Source organism: Pleurodeles waltl, chromosome 6 (genome assembly GCF_031143425.1).
Source record: "Pleurodeles waltl isolate 20211129_DDA chromosome 6, aPleWal1.hap1.20221129, whole genome shotgun sequence".
Lineage (NCBI taxonomy): Eukaryota > Metazoa > Chordata > Amphibia > Caudata > Salamandridae > Pleurodeles > Pleurodeles waltl.
In genome coordinates, this window is record NC_090445.1 from 1356170085 (window position 1) to 1356190211 (window position 20127).

A 20127-nucleotide genomic window follows, 5' to 3' on the forward strand; every position below is an offset into this window, starting at 1 on the left:
TTAGCGTCATTTTTTAGCGTGGACACCTACTTTGCGTTAATTATATGCAAGGTAGGCATTCCCGTCTAAAAAATCGACTCCGAGGCATGTGCATGGGATTTATACTCCCGGGCAAAAATCACGCCCGGGAGTGGGCAGGTCAAAAAAACCCGCATTAGCGCCGGATTTTAGCGCCTGGGTCAGGGCAGGCGGTAAGGGACCTGTGGGCTCAGAATGAGCCCAGAGGTGCCCTCCCCTGCCCCCAGGCACACCCCCTGCCACCCTTGCCCACCCCAGGAGGACACCCAAGGATGGAGGGACCCACCCCAGGGACATTAAGGTAAGTTCAGGTAAGTATTTTTTTTGAATTTTTTTTGTGGCATAGGGGGGCCTGATTTGTGCCCCCCTACATGCCACTATGCCCAATGACCATGCCCAGGGGACAGAAGTCCCCTGGGCATGGCCATTGGGCAAGGGGGCATGACTCATGTCTTTGCTAAGACAGGAGTCATTTCAATGGGGGTTGGGCTTCGTAAAAAAAATGGCGCAAATCGGGTTGAGGCGATTTTTTTGCCTCAGCCTGACTTGCACCATTTGTGGACGCCCATACGCTATTTTCCCCCTACGCCGGCACTGCCTGGTGTACGTCGTTTTTTTTAACGCACACCAGACGGCGCCGGCGGCTAACGCCGGCTAACGTCATTCAATAAATACGGCGCCCACATGGCGCTTCAGAATGGCGTTAGCCAGGGCTAATTTTTTTGGCGCAAAACTGCGTTAGCGCAGTTTTGCGTCAAAAAGTATAAATATGGCCCTAGATGAGTTAAAAACATTACAGAGCCGTGCGAGCAAAGAAGAGAAACGCTCTTGGCAAAGAATGCAATGTGTACAAAGGGCTGATGATTTGTGGGTCTCAGAGGAAGGAAAACTCGTCTTGCCAAACAGTCTTCTATCTCAATTCGCCAGGTTATATCACGGACAGGCTCACCTTGGAAGAGATGCAATGATCAGGTCATTCAAAATCGATTGGTTCAACCCAAAATTCAGACATGCCGCAGAAATTACCTGTCACAGGTGCATCATCTGTCAACAGATGAATGCCGGGAAAGGAACCATGGTAACTTTGAGCCACATTGGGAGAGCTGGCGCTCCATTCAACATGATGCAAATGGACTTCATTGAAATGCCTGTCTGTGGAGGACTGAAGTATGTGTTGGTGATTGTGTGTGTTTTCAGTCACTGGATTGAGGCATATCCCACACGCAGGAATGACAGTCTGACAGTTGCAAAACTATTACTTAGGGAACTGATACCAAGGTTCGGGTTTCCGGTCTCTATAGAGTCAGATAGGGGCAGACACTTCGACAATGAGGTGATTAAACTACTGTGCTGCACTTAACATCGAACAAAAGCTGCATTGTAGCTATCGTCCAGAAGCATCAGGGCTAGTAGAACAAATGAACGGTACTTTGAAATCGAGAATGGCAAAAATGTGCGCAGCTACTAATATGAAATGGCCAGATGCATTATCTTTAGTGCTGATGTCAATGAGAAACACCCCAGACAAGAAAACTGGACTATCCCCATGAAATCCTCATGGGTAGAGCTATGAGGTTACCAGCAGTACCTGCAAATGCACTAGTGAATATTACAGATGATATGGTGTTGGATTACTGCAAGGGTTTGGCTCATGTGATTCGCTCTTTCTCTCACCAGGTGGAAGCTAACACATTGCCACTGATTGGCGATCCAGGCCACGCTCTACAAGCTGGTGACTGGGTGGTTGTCAAGAAGCACGTGAGAAAGTCGTGTCTAGAACCACGTTGGAAAGGGCCATATCAAGTAATCTTGACAACTACTACTGCTGTAAAGTGTGCCGGAGTTCCCAATTGGATACATGCCAGTCACACAAAAAGGGTAACGTGTCCTGCCGAAGAGGAACTCGAAGTTTCTGGCACAACAGCCTCAGGAAGCGAAGTGTCAGGGCCAGAAAACAGTCAAGAAGAAACCAAGACTACCGGAGAGCCCACTGAGAACAACCTCGTCCCTCAAGCAGTGAATAAGTTCGAGAGAGGTGACAGAGTGCCTATCTCAGTAGAGGCAGTAGGAGAACTAAATCAAGGAGAGGTTCTTCCAGAAGTAGACAGATACGGGTTAGAACTCGAACCCAGTACAGACCCAGAAGAAGAAGAGGAAGAAGAAGAAGGAGAAATAGTAGCGAGAAATCAGAGCGAGCCAGAGCCTTCTGAGCCAGCTGCAGGTCCATCAAGCAAAAACACCATATCACAAGAGGAGGGTGCTATCCAGCGTTCTGAAAAGACACACCGAAAGAAGACGCATAAGGGTGATAACTGGCCAGAGAAAACACTCTTTTAGATAAAAGATACACCAAATGAGACAATAACAGAAGAAAACGACACATCTCGAGTGGAAGATTTAAGTGAAGGAGAACAACAAGGTGAACGAAGACTGAAAAGAAAAAGAGTCGCAAACAGAAGATATAGAGGTCCTGAATGGGCGTATGCTACAACATCTGAATGGCAACAAGAATTCCTAGCATTCTGTTTTGATCGAGAAGTACCAGGCCAATACTACGGTACCTGAACGAATCCAAAGAAAAACTTTGTCAAAAAATTTGGATATCTGAAAACTGGAAGAGAGACTTTATAAATTACTGAAAGTGACACTAGAACCGGATTGACTTTTGAGAAACCTGATTATGACAAGCTGCTAACCTGATTTGACAAAAGGGGGGTCCTGGAGTGAGTGAAGACGCTGTAATTACACGCAGAGAGCAAGAGAATATTCTAAATCATCCTTAAGTTGATTGTCGATCTACTATCTGATTCTATACAGACATGGATTATAATAGAAGTAGTAGCAAGGGAGGTAAAGTGTGTGGTTGGCTAGGACTTATAATAGGTATTGTGTGTGCAATAATAATTGTGGGAGTGATTGTGGGAATGCCATGGATAGAGAAAGAGACTATTAACGCTACTTCGAAGCCTGAAACTACAACATTAACACTGTGGGAAAGGTTTGAGCAGGATGCAAGACACTTGCATGAGGGAACTAATTCTAAAGGAGAACTTTCTACTAATGTCGTCTATCGCTTTCTGAATGAGTATGTTGAAACCATGGATGCGAAAGATTGTTATGTGTGCACCAAGATTCCTTCATCTGTGCAGGAAGGAGTCACTTACCATAGCCTTCCTCTAACATACGGGATTAGCTGTAGTTTGCTACTAACCGGATTCTATAATCAAGAGCATGTGCAATACTTTTACTCAAATCTGGATGTTGTGTTTTCTTTTGTGCCTATGATTGAATTCTTGAATAAGTTAGATAGGGAACATGATATAAAAATAGTTAGAGGATTCTTTGAGCCGACGCTTACATTCGGAACTGCTTATGCACATCGCAATAATTTGACTTGCTTATTATCACCTGTTGAGAAAAGCTTTTTAGATCACACTGATGATGGACGCAAAGCATTGAAGGAAAGATTAGAAAAAGGATTAGAAAAATGCACATATGCAAATGATTATGCTTACACTGCAATCAAGACACAAGGCAAACTAGCTATAGATGCATTACATGTAGGTAGACTTTGTATATATAGGCCAAAATCTGAGCAGGACAATTTATTTGTGGGAACGAGTGAATCTAGACATGTGTTTTTGTTTCAGAGTAAATGGACATTTATGTTGAATGGACAGGATCCAGCGATCCCTGGGATCTATTACATCTGTGGGCTAAATGCTTATTACCGTCCCCCTAGGGGATGGTATGGGACATGCTATTTGGGAATAGTTTTCCCAAAGATTTATCAGATTGATGACTTAAAACAAATACCTAAGACGTCTGAATTACAACATCCTAGACAAAAACGAGAATCAGTGGAGGCTGTCATTGGTGATATATTCGGAGCTATAATCCCTTCAGTGGGGGTTATCTTGAATTCTATGAAGATTCAAAAGTTGTCTACTATTGTGGATAACATGTTGACAAATTTCACAGGGGCTATACTCCTGATGGATACAGAACTTGCTGCAGAAAGAGCTATGACTCTTCAAAATCGGCTTGCTTTAGACATTCTTTTAGCAAAGAGTGGAGGGGTCTGCAAGAAGCTCAACGAGCGTCATTTATGCTCATTAATTCCGGATAACAGTAAAAAGATTAGAAGTATGCTTACTAACCTTACTAGAGATAGTACAGATTTGAAGGATTTGAAAGTACTTGGGGCCATAATTATACTTTTCGACGCACAACTGCGCCAACGCAGTTGTGCGTAAAAAAATCTAACGCCGGCTAACGCCATTCTGAAGCGCCATGCAGGCGCCGTAATTATTCAATGACGTTAGCCGGCGTTAGCCGGCGGAGCTGCCTGGTGTGCGTAAAAAAAAATGACGTACACCAGGCAGCGCTGGCGTAGGGGAATATGGAGCTTGGGCGTCAAAAAATGGGGCAAGTCAGGCTGAGGCAAAATTTTCGCCTCAACCCGATTAGCGCCATTTTTTTTTACTCCCAACCCCCATTGAAATGACTCCTGTCTTAGCAAAGACAGGAGTCATGCCCCCTTGCCCAATGGCCATGCCCAGGGGACTTCTGTCCCCTGGGCATGGTCATTGGGCATAGTGGCATGTAGGGGGGCACAAATCAGGCCCCTCTATGCCACAAAAAAAAAAAAAAAAAACTTACCTGAACTTACCTTAAGTTCCCTGGGATGGGTCCCTCCATCCTTGGGCGTCCTCCTGGGGCAAGGGTGACAGGGGGGGTCCCTGGGGGCATGGGAGGGCACCTCTGGGCTCCTTCCGAGCCCACAGGTCCCTTAACGCCTGCCCTGACCAGGCGCTAAAAAACGACGCAAAAGCGTCTGGACGTCATTTTTTTGGACCCGCCCACTCCCGGGCGTCAGTTTTGCCCGGGAGTGTAAATACGGCGCACATGCCTCGGAGTCATTTTTTAGACGGGAACGCCTACCTTGCATATCATTAACGCAAAGTAGGTGTCCACGCTAAAAAATGACGCAAACTCCATGAACTTTGGCGCTAGACGCGTCTAACGCCAGAGTATAAATATGGAGTTCGTTTTGCGTCGAATTTGCGTAAAAAAAAAACGACGCAATTTTGGCGCAAACAGAGTATAAATATGGCCCTTGGTGTTTGGGAGAAATTTGGAAGAAGAATTGCCAGAGTTGGGAGCTGGTTTACCAACATTTGGAATGGGGTACTTGCAAACATATTAATGGGTCTGTTAATTGTTCTAGTCTGTCTATTAGGATTCTGGGAGGCATGCAAAATAAATAACAAAATCAAGAAAGATTGGACTAAAAGAACCAGAAGAAATGAAGAAAGTGAGAGAGAGAAGATGTTCAATGAAATTTGGGAAAGTTCACATAAAGGGCAAGATGTTGAAATGCGCATTATGCGCAAGGTGAAAAATTAAAGGTGAAAGGTCAAAGGGAAAGGTTGATGTGATGACGAGCGTCATCAGAGGAGGTACTGATAGAGCGTAGTTTAATATTACATATACTAGACGTGAAATGCTTATATCAATGATCAACAATGCTGCATAGAAAACGACAATAATTAGAGTAATGCTTAAACGCGCATCTGGAATTCGACTATAATGTATGTGGTCACAATTATATACGTGAGCTAACAATGATAAGTAAAACTGTTCATGCCATGATTTATATTAACACTTACGATATTACATTTGTATTAAAATCTCATAGGCCTTAAGTTAGGGTAAGTTGTAGATTTGGCTGCCAAAGTGCTCATATTAAAGCATTTTTCTCTGTTTTCCAGTGTGCTGACTCGCAAAGGGCCATGACCCTGCATTTGTTCCTTTCCTTCGTTTTATGTAACGAACGAGATTTCGTTCCCATCCGCATGCTAGATGCCTTATTGTGAATTCAAATACAATTTGAAACAAAAGTAGATTAATCTAAATGTACAAGGACATTTGACCATGGACAAAGGAACTCATGACCCAAGAAACGTGCCAAGTGGTGAAGAAACCCACCGGATGTGCCACCTCCGAAGATGTCAATTATGAAGACCAATCAAAGTGTTATAAATTATCGTGGGGTGACAATTGGGATTACCTAATGTATAATTTGATAGGTTAAAGATAGTGGGGTATAGTGAATGTCCAATAGAATTTTGGGGGAAGGTATTACGAAAAAGGGATAAAAACTCATGTCACAGAAGGGAGAAAAGAAACAAGGTAGGGAATGTTATTGATTTTATCCAGAAACTCTGTCACTCTGTTTGGTGACTCTGAGACTTAATAAACTATCCTCACCCATAGACTGCCCTTTACGCTTCTCCTCCTTATGAGGGAAGTGTCCCCTATCCTTTAGACGAGGTTAGACTGATGGCGATTCGACTGATGTTCCTGAAGACGAAGACTGATCCTGTGTGCTGACTTAATCCTTGGAGGGTAATTATGACAATGCGATTTGTAATTTGTCTGTTTGCTTTTCCTTTCTAGGTACCAACTGCTCATTTTTAAATAGAGGCCATAGCTAGATGTTTTCTAAATTGATGTTCTAAATTATTTTGCATGAAGTCCAACATGTTGATGCTAATTGGTGGTTAGGATAGATAATCACTCTGACTGGCGCAAATAGACAAAGACTGACGTTACTCTATGCTGAACAGAGACTCAAGTGATATTCTTGTATTCTGATCTATGTTCATGCCGTGCTATGTTCTTATGTTTGTGATTCTTGCATTAATGAAATCTTATCACAGTTGCCATATCGTGACTATGCTCTTATGCTTCTTGGTTTTGAGATTAACCCTTCTGCTAGTAGATTCTAATTAATAGGGAATAAAATTCATAAAATTCTATCAAAGGTGTGGTTATTCATGGCTGAAAGGTCATGGTTGCGTCGACAATTTGATTAATGTCTATAACCAAGTTAAAGTGCATTGTGATGGTGAAAATTGATGACATTATTGATATATTGTTTGACATATTGATCAGTTATCTCGTCCTGCGGTTTCTCACCACTGGGTCACAAGATTCATAGGCTTAAAACAATTCCTAATGTGTATAAAACTGACATAAAAGGACGCGTTAACAGGGTCGACTAGGCACTATCTGGACCCAGGAGGGACCTGGGGGCCTTAACTCTGTGTGAGGAGGAAGAGGGGGCTCTCAGCACTTCAGAGAGCCCTCAGAGCACCAGATAGCACCCACAGGAGTCCCAGGACACGGGGACAAAGGAGGTGCGAAATGTGGTTGGTGCAGCACTGCACAGGAAGGTCCCACGCCGCTGCAGATCAACTCAGCGAGTTGAGCGTCACAGGATAGAGTTCTGGGGACCTGGGCCAGGCTGTGCATGAAGGAATTTTTCAAATAGTGCACAGAGGCCTCAGGAGGTGAAGAAGACGCGGTGTACAGATGCACTTTCATTCTGGGGGAAGGCACGCTCTTACCTCCTCCAAATTGCAACAGCAGGACCTCAGGACACTCTGTGTCGATGGGGTCCACCCTCTGTGTTCCAAGGAGCATGCTCGTCACTGTGAGAGGAGTCCAAGAGAACTGGTCGACTTAGAAGGTGCCTGCCTGAGCAGAAGAGTGACTCCGTCACCCCGCAGGAGACTTCTTCGGTCCTTCTGGTGCAGGGTGAAGACAGAGAGTCCTCAGAGCGTGCACACCATGGAAACTGTTGCAGTTGTTGGCTGAAGCTGAAGTTGCGGATACTTTGTTGTTGTTACAGCGGTTTCTGGAGCAGGCTGCGGTTGATCCGAGGTCAGAGGTTGAAGTAGTTGTTGCAGAGGATTCCTGCTGAAACTTGCAAGTAGAATCTGCAGAGAACCCACAGGACAGACCCTAAATATCCCTGAGAGGGGGATTGGCTACATTATCAGGTAAGGACCTATCAGGAGGGGCCTCTGATGTCACCTGCTGGCACTTGCCACTCAGAGCCCTCCAGAGTGCCCCCACACCTTGCAAAGCAAGATGGCTGAATTCTAGGACACATTGGAGGAGCTCGGGCACCACCCCTAGGGTGGTGATGGTCAGGGGAGTGGTCACTCTCCTTTCCTTTGTCCAGTGTCGCGCCAGAGCAGGGGACAAGGGGTTCCTGAACCGGTGTAGACTGGCTTATGCAAGGAGGGCACAATCTGCGCCCTTCAAAGCATTTTCAGAGGCTTAGGGAGGCTACCCCTCCTCAGCCTGTAACACGTATTTCCAAAGGGAGAGGTTGTAACACCCTGCTCCCAAAGGAAATGCTTTGTTCTGCCTTCCTGGGACTGAGCTGCTCAGACCCCAGGAGGGCAGAACCCTGACTGTGAGGTGGCAGCAGCTGTAGCTGCAGTGCAAGCCTCAGAGAGCTGGGTTGCAGTGCTGGGGGTCCATAGTGGAGCCCCCAGGATGTATGGAATTGGCTCCCCAATACCAAATTTGAAATGGGGGGACAATTCCATGATCTTAGACACCTTACGTGGCCATTTTCGGAGTTACCATTGTGAAGCTATATATAGGTGTTGGCCTATATGTGGTACACACGTGTATTGGCGTTCCCGCACTCACAAAGTCCTGGGAAATGGCCCTGAACTATGTGGGGGCACCTTTGCTAGAGCACAGGTGCCCTCACACGTAGTAACTTTGCACCTAACCTTCAGCAAGTGAAGGTTAGACATATAGGTGACTTATAAGTTACTTAAGTGTAGTGAAAATGGCTGTGAAATAATGTGTGCGTTATTTCATGCAGGCTGCAGTGGCAGTCCTATGAAAGAGTTTGTCTGAGCTCCTTATGGGTGACAAAAGAAATGCTGCAGCCCATAAGGATCTCCTGGAACCCCAATGCCTTAGGTACCTAGGTACCGTATACTAGGGACTTATAAGGGGGTCCAGTGTGCCAACTGAAATTGGTAAATGAAGTCACTAGCTTATAGTGACAAATTTAAAAGCAGAGAGAGCATAAGCATTGAGGTTCTGATTAGCATAGATCAGTGACACAGTTAAGCACTATACAGACGCACACATTAGGCGATAAACTATGAGCACTGGGGTCCTGACCAGCAGAATCCAAGTGAGACAGGAAAAACATACTCGCATACAGGTAAAATTGGGGATACCATGCCAAGAAAGGTGGTACTTTCTTACTGGCAGAAGCAAGAAAAATACTCTCGTCTGCTGGGAGCATTCTTTTCATCTGTTTCCCTGCCGATTGTGAAGCATGCAGGGAACAGCAAAAAATGTTTGCTGCTCCTTTGCTTGCGGGAGCAATGCTGGATCTTGCTGGAGGCAAGACAGCGGGGGGGCATTCAGGGTCCCTCTGTGACCCCCCACAAAATACGCTAGGGCCTTCATTACGACCCTAGCGGTCGGTGATAAAGTGGCGGTAATATCGCCAAGAGGCTGGCAGTAATATTTATGATCACGGCGAAAACCGCTCAGACAGACAGCCACTTTAACACACCGACCGCCGGGGTGAAATCAGCAGGCACCCCGGCTGTAACCTCCTACAGCCAGATGGAAGACAATGTTCTGCCCACTGTATTATGACACACCAATCCGCCACCTTTTCTGGGGCAGTACCAACAACATCAAAAGGCTGGGGGAAACACTTCACAGAAGGGAAATGACATATCTCTGGAGACTCAAGGAAGAACCACGCCGCCTTGGAGCCCGAGTTGAAAGTTTTCCCCATGCTCTTGTATGTGCTGCTCCACTACGAACACCAACACCGGCAAAGTCGACCACGGTGAGTACTGCCGCCTAGCACACAGGGGAGGGGAGGAGGAAAAAGAGAGTGACACACACATGCAACACGCAACACCCCCACCCCCAACACCATACACACAAGCAGATGCAGTAACATGACATATTAAAAAGAGGGAAATAAGGTAAATATAGTAGTAATACGTGCATCCAAATCAAAAAGTACATACATATTCACTAATCAAGGGACACTGCCCAGTACTCAATTTTCGTGGGCCACAGGGCCACATCACAAAGTCCAAGGCCCCACCTCACTCCTGCAACAACACAGAGAGAACACTGCAGGGGCATCAGGTCAAAAATAGCCAGGCACCTCAGGGGGAATGGGGGGGCACCTCAGCCGAAAGCTGGTATAACGCCATTGGTCCTGGAGGGCCCACTGACGTGTCCTGGGGAGTTCAAGGCCACAGTCTCTCAAGTGAGTGACTTGCCCGTATGCTCTGGAGGGGGCAACATGCCCAGTGAGCATCATCCTGGGGAGGATGGGGTGAGTGGATGGCTTTTCCACTGGTTCTGGAGGGGGCATTGTGCCCAGTGAGCTTCATCCTGGGGAGGATGGGGTGAGTGGATGGCTTCTCCACTGTTCTGTAGGGGGCATCGTGCCTAGTGACCTTCATCCTGGGGAGGATGGGGTGAGTGGATGGCTTCTCCACTGGCTCTGGAGGGGGCATTGCGCCCTGTGATGCAGATCTTGGGGAGTGCAAGGTCACAGTCTGTCATCTGGGTGTCAGACCCACAGCATTTGCAGGAGCCAGGCCGCACAACAGCCCATGGATGCAGGACTACACACTGTTTGCCGGCGGTGGTGTTGCTGGTGGAGCTGGCAGTGGTGGGGGGGAGGCTCCAGCCCATCCCCTGCAGCCTTAGACGGCTGCTCACTGGGGCTGCTGGTGGCGGTGCTGGCAGGGGTGGGGGGAGGTTCCAGACCATCCCCTTCAGCCTTGGACGGCTTCCCACTGGGGCTGCTGCTGCTGGTGGCGGTGCTGGCAGTGGTTGGGGGAGGCTGCAGCCCATCTCCTGCAGTCTTGTATGGCTGAACCATTATGGGTGGTGGTGGGGGCTCCGACTGAGTCCCAGCACCACGCCCCTTGTCTCTACTGCCTGCTGTTGCAGGCCCCTTGCCCTTCCTTCCTGCAGCTGGGGCAGGGCCCTTGCCCTTCCTTCCTGCAGCTGGGGCTGGCTCCTTGCCCTTCCTTCCTGCAACTGGGGCTGGCTCATTGCCCTTTCTTCCTGCAGCTGGGGCTGGCTCCTTGCCCTTTCTTCCAGCAGCCAGAGCTGGTTCCTTGCCCTTCCTTCCTGCAGCTGGGGCTGCCTCCTTGCCCTTCCTTCCTGCAGCTGGGGCTGACTCCTTGCCCTTTCTTGGCGCACTTATGGCAGGCACCCTTTCCGTCTGGCTGGCTGGTGGTCGGGATCCTTTCCCACCTTGAGTAGCTGAGGACACTACTGTGCCTGTGGACTGGGTGGCTGAGGTGCTTGCTTGGGTTTTGACCATTCTGGCCTGACATGAGGGACGGGGTGAGGGCTAGAGAAGAGGTCAGTGGTGGCAAGGAAAAGCTTCTTATGGACTTTGGTGCCGGAAGTGGGAGATGGTTTGGGAGTGGAGGAAGAGGGAGTGGTGGTAGGAGGTGTCAGTCTTCTGTGTTTGGATGAAGAGCTGGATGCTGTTGTGAGGTGGATGGTTGTTGGGTGTCTGAGTGCTTGCGTTTGTGTACTTTGGGAGGAAAGGGCACAGACACAGTGGGAGAGGACACAGTGTACTTGTGTATGGATGTGGGTATGGTGACTGCCAGTGAGGGGTGTGTACTGATAGGTGTGCTGGTGATGGTGGTAATGGATGAGGATATAGTGTATGCAGGTGTGAGTGTAGACACAACTGGGAGGGAGGTGAAGGACGAGGAGGAGGGGGATACAGTGGAGGCAGTGGATGTAGGTATGTCTTATTCTGGATGTTGTTTGTGGGAGTGCCTGTGGGATGAAGTGTACTGCTTGTGTTTGCCATGTCCACTCTTTTGTGTTGTCCTGGGTGCCTGCTAGTCTGACTGTGTGCTTGGGATACGTCGGGGTTGAGTGGAATGGGTTTGGGAAGATCAAGTTGGAGGGGGGAAACAGAGACAATGGCTGCCATCAGATGGGAGGAGGCCAGAGCCTGGATTGATCTCGGTTGGGCCGCCAAGCCAGTGTGAATGCCCTCCAGAAATGCATTGGACTATTGCATTTGGGATGCCAGTCCCTGGATAGCATTCACTATGGCTGACTGCCCAGCAGAGATGGATCACAGGAGGTCAATAGCCTCCTCACTCAGGGCAGCAGGGCTAACTGGGGCAGGGCCTTAGGTGCCTGGGGCGAAGGAGATATCCACCCTCCTGGGTGAGCGGGCATAGGAAACTCACTGGCTGCTCGGAGGGTGGTGCTGGTACAGGGGTGATGGCTGTAGCTGGGGTGGGCACAGAGGTGTCCGCCACCACCAGGGAGCTTGCATCGGAGGAGGTAACCGTGTCTGAACTGTCCCCTCCAGTCCCTGCCATGGTGCTCCCCTCGTCCCCCCGGCCAACTGGTGCCCTTACCGTCAGTGGATTCGGCCTCCTGGGTCCTGTGGGATGCAGCTCCCTCCGTCGCCGGTGCCTCTGCTCATCGGCCAGATGATGCTAATGCACATAAGGACAGGGTGACATACAAAAAGGGGGGGAGAGAAACAAAGGATACACTTGGTCAATGGTGGCAACAACACCACTGTTGGCGTACACAACACACACACAGGGAATAGCAATACGCATTAGGCAATGCACTACCAGTGACAATGCTAGTCACCAGCCCATGGATACGGACATCTAACGCAAATTGCAGCATACCTGAGACCCACAGACCTCTGCCCAGTAGTGGAAGCTTACTAGCTTGGTTGGAGGACTTTCACATCAGAATCCTGCCCATCATGGGACCTACTCTGCAATGCCAGGCCTGGCCTACGGGCACCCACAGGGCCCACACCCCCCACCTGGATATCACCCCACCAGGCATAAGTTGTAAATTAGGGCACTGTACTCACCCCCTTGTGGCTGCTGTGATGCCCCCAAGCGGCCATCTATCTCCTGATAGGCCACTGCCAGTATGCAGGCCATCAGGGGGGTCAGGGTTTGACGTCACCCCTTCCTCATTGGGAGGCCATCCCCAGCTGGGCCTCTGCCATCTTCCGTGCCCAGCGTCTCAGGTCCTCCCACTGTTTCTGACAGTGGGTGCTCCATCTGCCATACACCCGCAGGGTCCGCACGTCGATGGCGATAGCACACCATAAACCCTTCTTTTGATAGGTGCTGACCTGCAGGGAAATAGATACAGGGAAAGGTATTAGTCCGACCATCCTCCCTGTTACACTCATGGCCCTCGATGCCCCTTCCCATCCCCATTAGCACATACATGGCCCACCATACATGCTGCACGCTGCCCAGGGCCCATCCACCAATCCCCCTCCTACATGAGGACATCACACACAGTACTCCATGCATTCACACCCCATGCATCGTACTCACGGTGTACTCATCCGTTGGTCGAGAGGCCCATACATCAGTTGGTACAGGGGTAGGACCCCATCCACCAGTCGCTCCAGCTCCGCCAAGGTGAAGGCAAGACCCCTTTCCCCAGTAGCACGAGCCATGGTCGTCTAAGACACTGGTCACAGCAGCACTTGCAGTGTAGGTCCTCTCCTGTTGAAGGTCAGGTAGCATGTGAGCGAACAGATAGTAAATGGTGGTCACGTCCGTTGCGGTGCGTACCGTCACTGCCGGCGTACATCACCATTGGCCAGTGTACCCCATAGGGGCAAATGATAACCCTCATTTCCACCTGTCTCTCCATACAGGACATGCTGATGCCATTTCAGGGGGGATGCAGGCCATGGATCCTAACTGCGTCACAGTAGACCAATGCACTATTTGGACATCTCCAACAAAATAATGTTACAATCACAATATGCATTGAACTTGAGTGGTTGTAATCTACAGATAATGACCAGCTGCTCAATCTTTTGCCCCATAGATTGCAACTGCTGCTGATGAATAGGAGATGGAGACATACCCACATGTACAGACCCCTGGTGGACTTGGCAACAATGGGGGAGAGGCACATTATCCTCACCTATAGACTTGACAGGGCCACAATCACAGAGCTGTGTGCCAAATTGGAGCCTGACCTAATATCTGCTATGCATCACCCAACCAGGATCCCTCCTCTTGTGCAAGTTCTATCAGTGGTCCATTTCCTGGCAACTGGCTCTTTTCAAGTGACAGTGGGCTTGGCAGCAGGAATGTCACAGCAAATGTTTTCAATGGTGCTGACACGAGTGTTGTCCGCCCTGATTAAACACATGTGCAACTACATCGTTTACCCCCAGGAAGATTATTTGGCCACAGTGAAAGCTGACTTCTATGCAATGGGACATATTCCCAACATCATTGGGGCAATCGATAGAACACATCCTGCATTTGTCCCCCTCAGCGAAATGAACAGGTGTTCAGAAATCGAAAGAGTTATCACTCCATAAATGTCCAAATGGTGTGCCTGGCGGACCAGTACTTCTCCCACATCAATGCAAAGTATCCTGGGTCTGTGCATGATGCCTTTATCCTGAGGAATAGCAGCATCCCAAATGTGATGGCCCAACTCCATAGACACACCGGGTGTGGCTAATAGATGAGCCCTGGTTCCCACCCAGTGGATGTTGGTGCATGGGTATGGGTGGATCCTAGGGGTGAGTATGTGGCTAACAGTTGTCCCTCAATATTTGCAGGTGACTTTGGTTACCCCAACCTCTCATGGCTACTAACCACTGTGAGGAATGCCTGGACAAGGGCAGAGGAACGTTACAGTGAGGTTCATGGGCGAACAAGAAGGATTATAGAAAGGACCTTCAGCCTCCTGAAGGCCAGGTTTCATTGCCTCCATCTAACAGGTGGATCCCTGTGCTACTCACCCAAGAAGGTCTGCCAGATCATCGTGGCATGCTGTATTTTGCACAACCTTGCCTTGCTACGCCAGGTGCCTTTTCTGCAGGAGGAGGAGGCTGGAGATGGCCATGTGGCAGCAGTGGATCCTATGGACAGTGAAGATAAGGAGGCAGAGGATGAGGATGAGGACAACAGAAGTGAAATTATTTGTCAATACTTCCAATGAGACACAGGTAAGACAGTGTTAATACACATATAATTGACAGTTTGATGTGTGACATTGTCACTGGCAGGCTGTGTATTCCTACTTCTATGCCCACTCACTCTACCCTTTGGCATCTTTTCCTGCAGACGTTGGTGCCCCACTATTGCTCCTGGTGTGTTCAGTGCAGCCAATTAGAGGTCCATCCTATGTATACATTACTGTACAGTTAAATTGCAATGTTTGAACCTGGTTAAACAAATACATTTTGAAAACATTTGACATACACCATAATTGTATTTTATCAAAGTGCGTTTATTGCAGTGCTCTGAAGAAGGGGGGATAGTGCAATGGGCTGGGGTGAAGATGGAGGAACGTCCTGGTTAGAGTCCAGTCTATTTGTATCACAGGTGCATTGTCCAAGGGGGCATAGGAAGGGGAGCAATGGCACTTCAAGGTGGACAGGGTGAGAGAGTGGTACACAAGGGTGACAATCAGGAGAGTCTTATTCCCTGGTGGGGGTCTTGGCAATAGTCTCTGGCTTCTGCCTGGATCCCAGGGAACGTTTGCGTGGTGGTTCTCCTTCTGCAGGGGGAGGGGTGCCGGTGGCCTGTTGGTCCTGTGGAAGGGCCTCCTGTCCACTAGCGGAGGTGGAGGGATGTTCAGTGGTTTGGCTAGTGTCAGGGGCCTGGTTGTGTGCCACTACCTCCCTCATGCTGTTGGCCATGTCTGCCAGCACCCCGGCAATGGAGACCAGGGTGGTGTTGATGACCTTCAACACCTCCCTGATCCCCAGGTACTGTCCCTCCTGCAGCCACATGTTCTCCTGCAACTTGTCCATGATCTGGCCCAGCGCATTCTGGGAATGTTGGTATTCTCCCAGGATCGTGGTGAGTGCCTCCTGGAGGGTCAGTTTCCTGGGCCTGTCCTCCCCCTGTTGCACAGCAGTCCTCCCAGCTTCCCTGTTTTCCTGTGCCTCTGTCCCTGAACCGTGTGCCCACTGCCACTGACGCCAGGTCCCTGATTGTCCTGTGTTTGTGGAGTGACTTGGGGTCCCTGTAGTGGTGGACACACTGCTGATTGACGTGTCCTGGGGACAGAGGTATGGGCCCGCTGGGTGGGTGCAGTGGTGGTGTTTCCTGAGGCAGGAGGCTCTGTGGTGGTGTGAGACTGTGTCTGTGTAACCGACTGTCCGGAGGTCCCTGATGGTCCAGGTTGGCCATCCAGATCCAGGCGACCAGAGCTTCTGTCATCACCGTGGGGCTTTTCTGTGGGGGGACTGGATGTTGCTGGTACCTCTTTGCCGGTGACCTTGGCTGGGTTACCTGTGGGGATGTAAATGCAGTGTTATTGTTTCTGCGTGTGACATATTGTGCATGGGTGTGTTGCCCTCTATGGTTGTTATTGCCCTGGCAGCTTTTCCTTGTGTGATTTGTTATTTGGTGGGATAGTTGATTCTCTCTAGTGTGCATGCTGTGGTGATAGGTGTCCATGTAGGTCTGTGAGGGGTGTCCATGCATTGGTGTTGCATGCAGGGCTTGGCATTGGGATGTGTGGGTTGTGATGGTGGGGTGTGTGGGAGGTGGTGGAGTGATAGGAGTGAGGGTGAGTATGTGATGGCATGCAGGTAGGATGGTGGAAGTAATAGGGAATTTACCTACCCTAAGTCCAGTCCTCCTCCTACTCCTGCCAGGCCCTCAGGATGCATGATTGCCAAGACTTGCTCCTCCCATGTTGCTAGTTGTGGGGGAGGAAGTGGGGGTCCACCGCCAGTCCTCTGTACAGCGAGTTGGTGTCTTGCTGCATTGGAGCATACCTTCCCCCGTAGGTCATTCCACCCCTTGCTGATGTCATCCCTTGTTCTGGGGTGCTGTCCCACGGCGTTGACCCTGTCCATGATCCTACGCCATAGCTCCATCTTCTTAGCAATGGATATCTGCTGCACCTGTGATCCAAATAGCTGTGGCTCTACCCGGATGATTTCCTCCACCATGTCCCTTAGCTACTCCTCAGAGAACCTGGGGTCTCGTTGTGGTGCCATGAGTATGGTGTGATTGGTGTGGGTGAAAGTGTGTAGGGTGATGTGTTGGGGTGTGTGTTGTGAGGTGCATGGGTGGTGTAGAGGTGATGGTGGTATGTGGCTCTGGTTGTGTGAGTGTTCTTGCTGTCCCTCTCTCTGTTGGCAATTGTTTGTATTCATAAAGGGTTGTGGGTAATGTGGGTGTGTGTTTTTAGTGGTGTGGGTGTGGTGTGTGTATGTGTATCAGGTGTGTGTAGTTTGAATTGACCAATGTAGTGTTGTTTTGTTTGTATGTGTGTATTTTGAGCACGGTGGTATGTACTGCCAATGGTTTACCACCATTGAATGTCTGCCATGGTGATTCATGGGTCATAATGTTGTGGGCATTGTTCTGTTGGTGTAACGGTGTGGGTTTGGATACCGCCAGTTTATCACTGACCTTTGAGCTGGCGGACTTGTGTGTGTGTGGCTGAATAGTGACGGATTGGTATGTGTGCATCATAATGTGGTTGACGGATATCCGCGGCGGCGGCAGTATGTTGGCGGCAGTCAGAATGGCAGTAAGTGGAATTTACCGCCAATGTCATAATGAGGGCCTAGGTGTCTTGGGTGTGGCTGGACACCAACTATTTACTGGCCGGGCATGGATGATCAAGTACTGAGGCTAAATTTGGCCCTGGGGGGCTGTGTTCCCCCCTCCTAAATGATAAACTCAAAAAGCCCTACAGAATAGGGTCCCTGGGGAGAGAGGTCACATGTTCCCATTCGTCTCATTTGTAATGGCCTGTCCCTGGGAGATGGGGGTCCCTGGGGGAAAAATTCCTCCTGTGTAGTGGGCTGTGTTCTTCCTTCCCCATTTACTATATGGGCCTGGGGAATGGGATCCCCGGGGATGTATTCGGTCTGGGGAGGGGGGCTGGGTGCCCCCTTCCGAGCTGCTGGCAAGTGGGGGGTTGGCTGCAGCCAACCCCAACCGCGCTCGGCGGAAAGGCGTGTGTGATGCTGGGTTGGGTGCAGCAGGCCCTGTGGCTGACCTTCTACTGCTCATGGCTGAAGGCTGTGCATGGATTCTCGTTGTTTGGGTGGCTATGGAGGTTGGTCACAGGGCCTGGCAGCGGACCCATGTGGTGCAGGATTGGGGGGCTCCAGAGGGTTGACCATATGCTGTGCGCGGCTGGCCTTTGATTAACATATGGTAATAAAAATTTCTTAATATTAAAACACAAACCTAGAAATTCACTGAAAAACACCTTTTAGGCTTGCAGTGCTGCATAAATTATGCAAAAGAGGCAGTGGGTAACTCTGAGTAGTGCCCAAGGTATAGGTGGAGAGCAGCTCATACTGGAGCACCCTACAACACCACCGACATTCTGAATCTGCTCCCTTGCAATATCTGTTTTTTCTGAATTACCTCAATGCCATCCATGCTGAGCTAGAAAGTGACTAAGGGCCTGATTACAACTTTGGAGGAGGTGTTAATCCGTCCCAAAAGTGATGGTAAAGTGACGGATATACCACCAGCCGTATTACGAGTCCATTATATCCTATGGAACTTGTAATACGGCTGGTGGTATATCCGTCACATTTGGGACGGATTAATACCTCCTCCAAAGTTGTAATCAGGCCCTAAGTCTTTTGCCATTTTTACAGCAAGTATTGAAGCACTGGATTAGCTAGAGCTCACAAGGAAGGCACAAGGAAGCATCCAGTACAAGTCAAGAGTGTATTATCTTGAATTATACTAGGTGCTCTCAGGTCATCAGGTAAATAGTTTAAAGATTAACTTGGAAGTAGTGCTTAATTTGTAAAATTATAAGTGTCGGGCCAAATGTTTTGCTCAGGAGCCAAGGCCATTGATATCAGGTTGCCAAATATCGGGGCTATAAAGTATTAATTCTACTCCAAGCCTCTTTCATTTACCACCAGACAATACCCACTCCTTTATTTCAGTCTTGCACATTTTATCCCCGTTTTGTCCCATTGTCACAGTTTTTGTACGTTTCTTTTCCTCTTTCTTTCCTGCTTTAGTGGATTCCTCTCTCTTGCTCTGGGTGCAATCCAGTGTGTCTGTATTGCCCCCAGTAGCACCCATCTCCCTGGTGGCTAATACAGTGGGAATGTGGCCCAGTGTAGGCTAAGAAGAAATTACGGGGCCCTAGGACCCAAACTATGGGCCTTCAAGTGAAGAAACGAGAGTGAGTGCTATTGTGCCCTCAAACCATGGAGAGAAGGGGCATGGGAACTCAGGCCCGCTAAACAGAAACAAGGAAGTAGGAACGGTGTCACCCCCTCAATGATTGTTGCTACTCCAGTCCCCATGCTCATGGCTGAAGGGAGTAGGGTACCACCACAGCATTGTACACCCTGTCCACAAGGAGTGGGCAGGGCGAAGAAGACATGCCATCAAGGACTGTGCAAGAAGCCAGCCAGGCAGCGTGAGAGTGGGGCCCCCACGTTAACCCAACAAATTGGAGGACATGGGTGTCCGGGTAGAATCTGGTACATCAATCTAAAAGAATAAAAAGGACACTCGCTGTGAGCCTGTGCCAGTATTTTTCCAGCAATCCTATGGGAATCCTTGGGAGTTTTTGCTCTTCAGCTATGGATGAGTTGAATATAAAAGACCCAAAAAATGTTATATTCTTTTTCAATGGTTTATTACTATATATAGTTTTTTTATAACCATTGGCATGCTTTACTGGTACTAAGCACTGCACACTGCATTTAAGCTGTTATTGATTATAGTACCAGATGTGTCTTTTATTTTGATGAACCTTTCACAAAGCAAATAGGATTGCCTTATAGTAATGTGATGACCGTTGATAAAGCAAATAAACTTGCAAGATATGTTGTTGTGTTGCCCCCTTGACAAAACCAATGGGTCTGTTTTACTTAATGTGATACTCCTAGTATTATTTTCAATCTGGTGTAGGTAGGGGGTACTGCGATTTTGGGGACCATGGCCCTCTGAGGTCAAATGTTAATTCATAGTATCCTCAAGGTTTTTCTATCTGCCTGAAGTTTATATTTGTAAACTAATGTGTAGCATTGAGTAGTCTGTTTATAATAAATGTACTTTTCCTTTTTCTGAGGAAAAAGCACTGACTGTGTGACAGTGAATAGTGATTACTAGCCCTGACCACCTCCCCTAAGTAGGCCTTGGGCTGCTCTTCTTCACTACCCTGAGAGAGTCAAGCACTACAATGGTGTACATTGATCCCAGTAATGGAAAATTATGGACC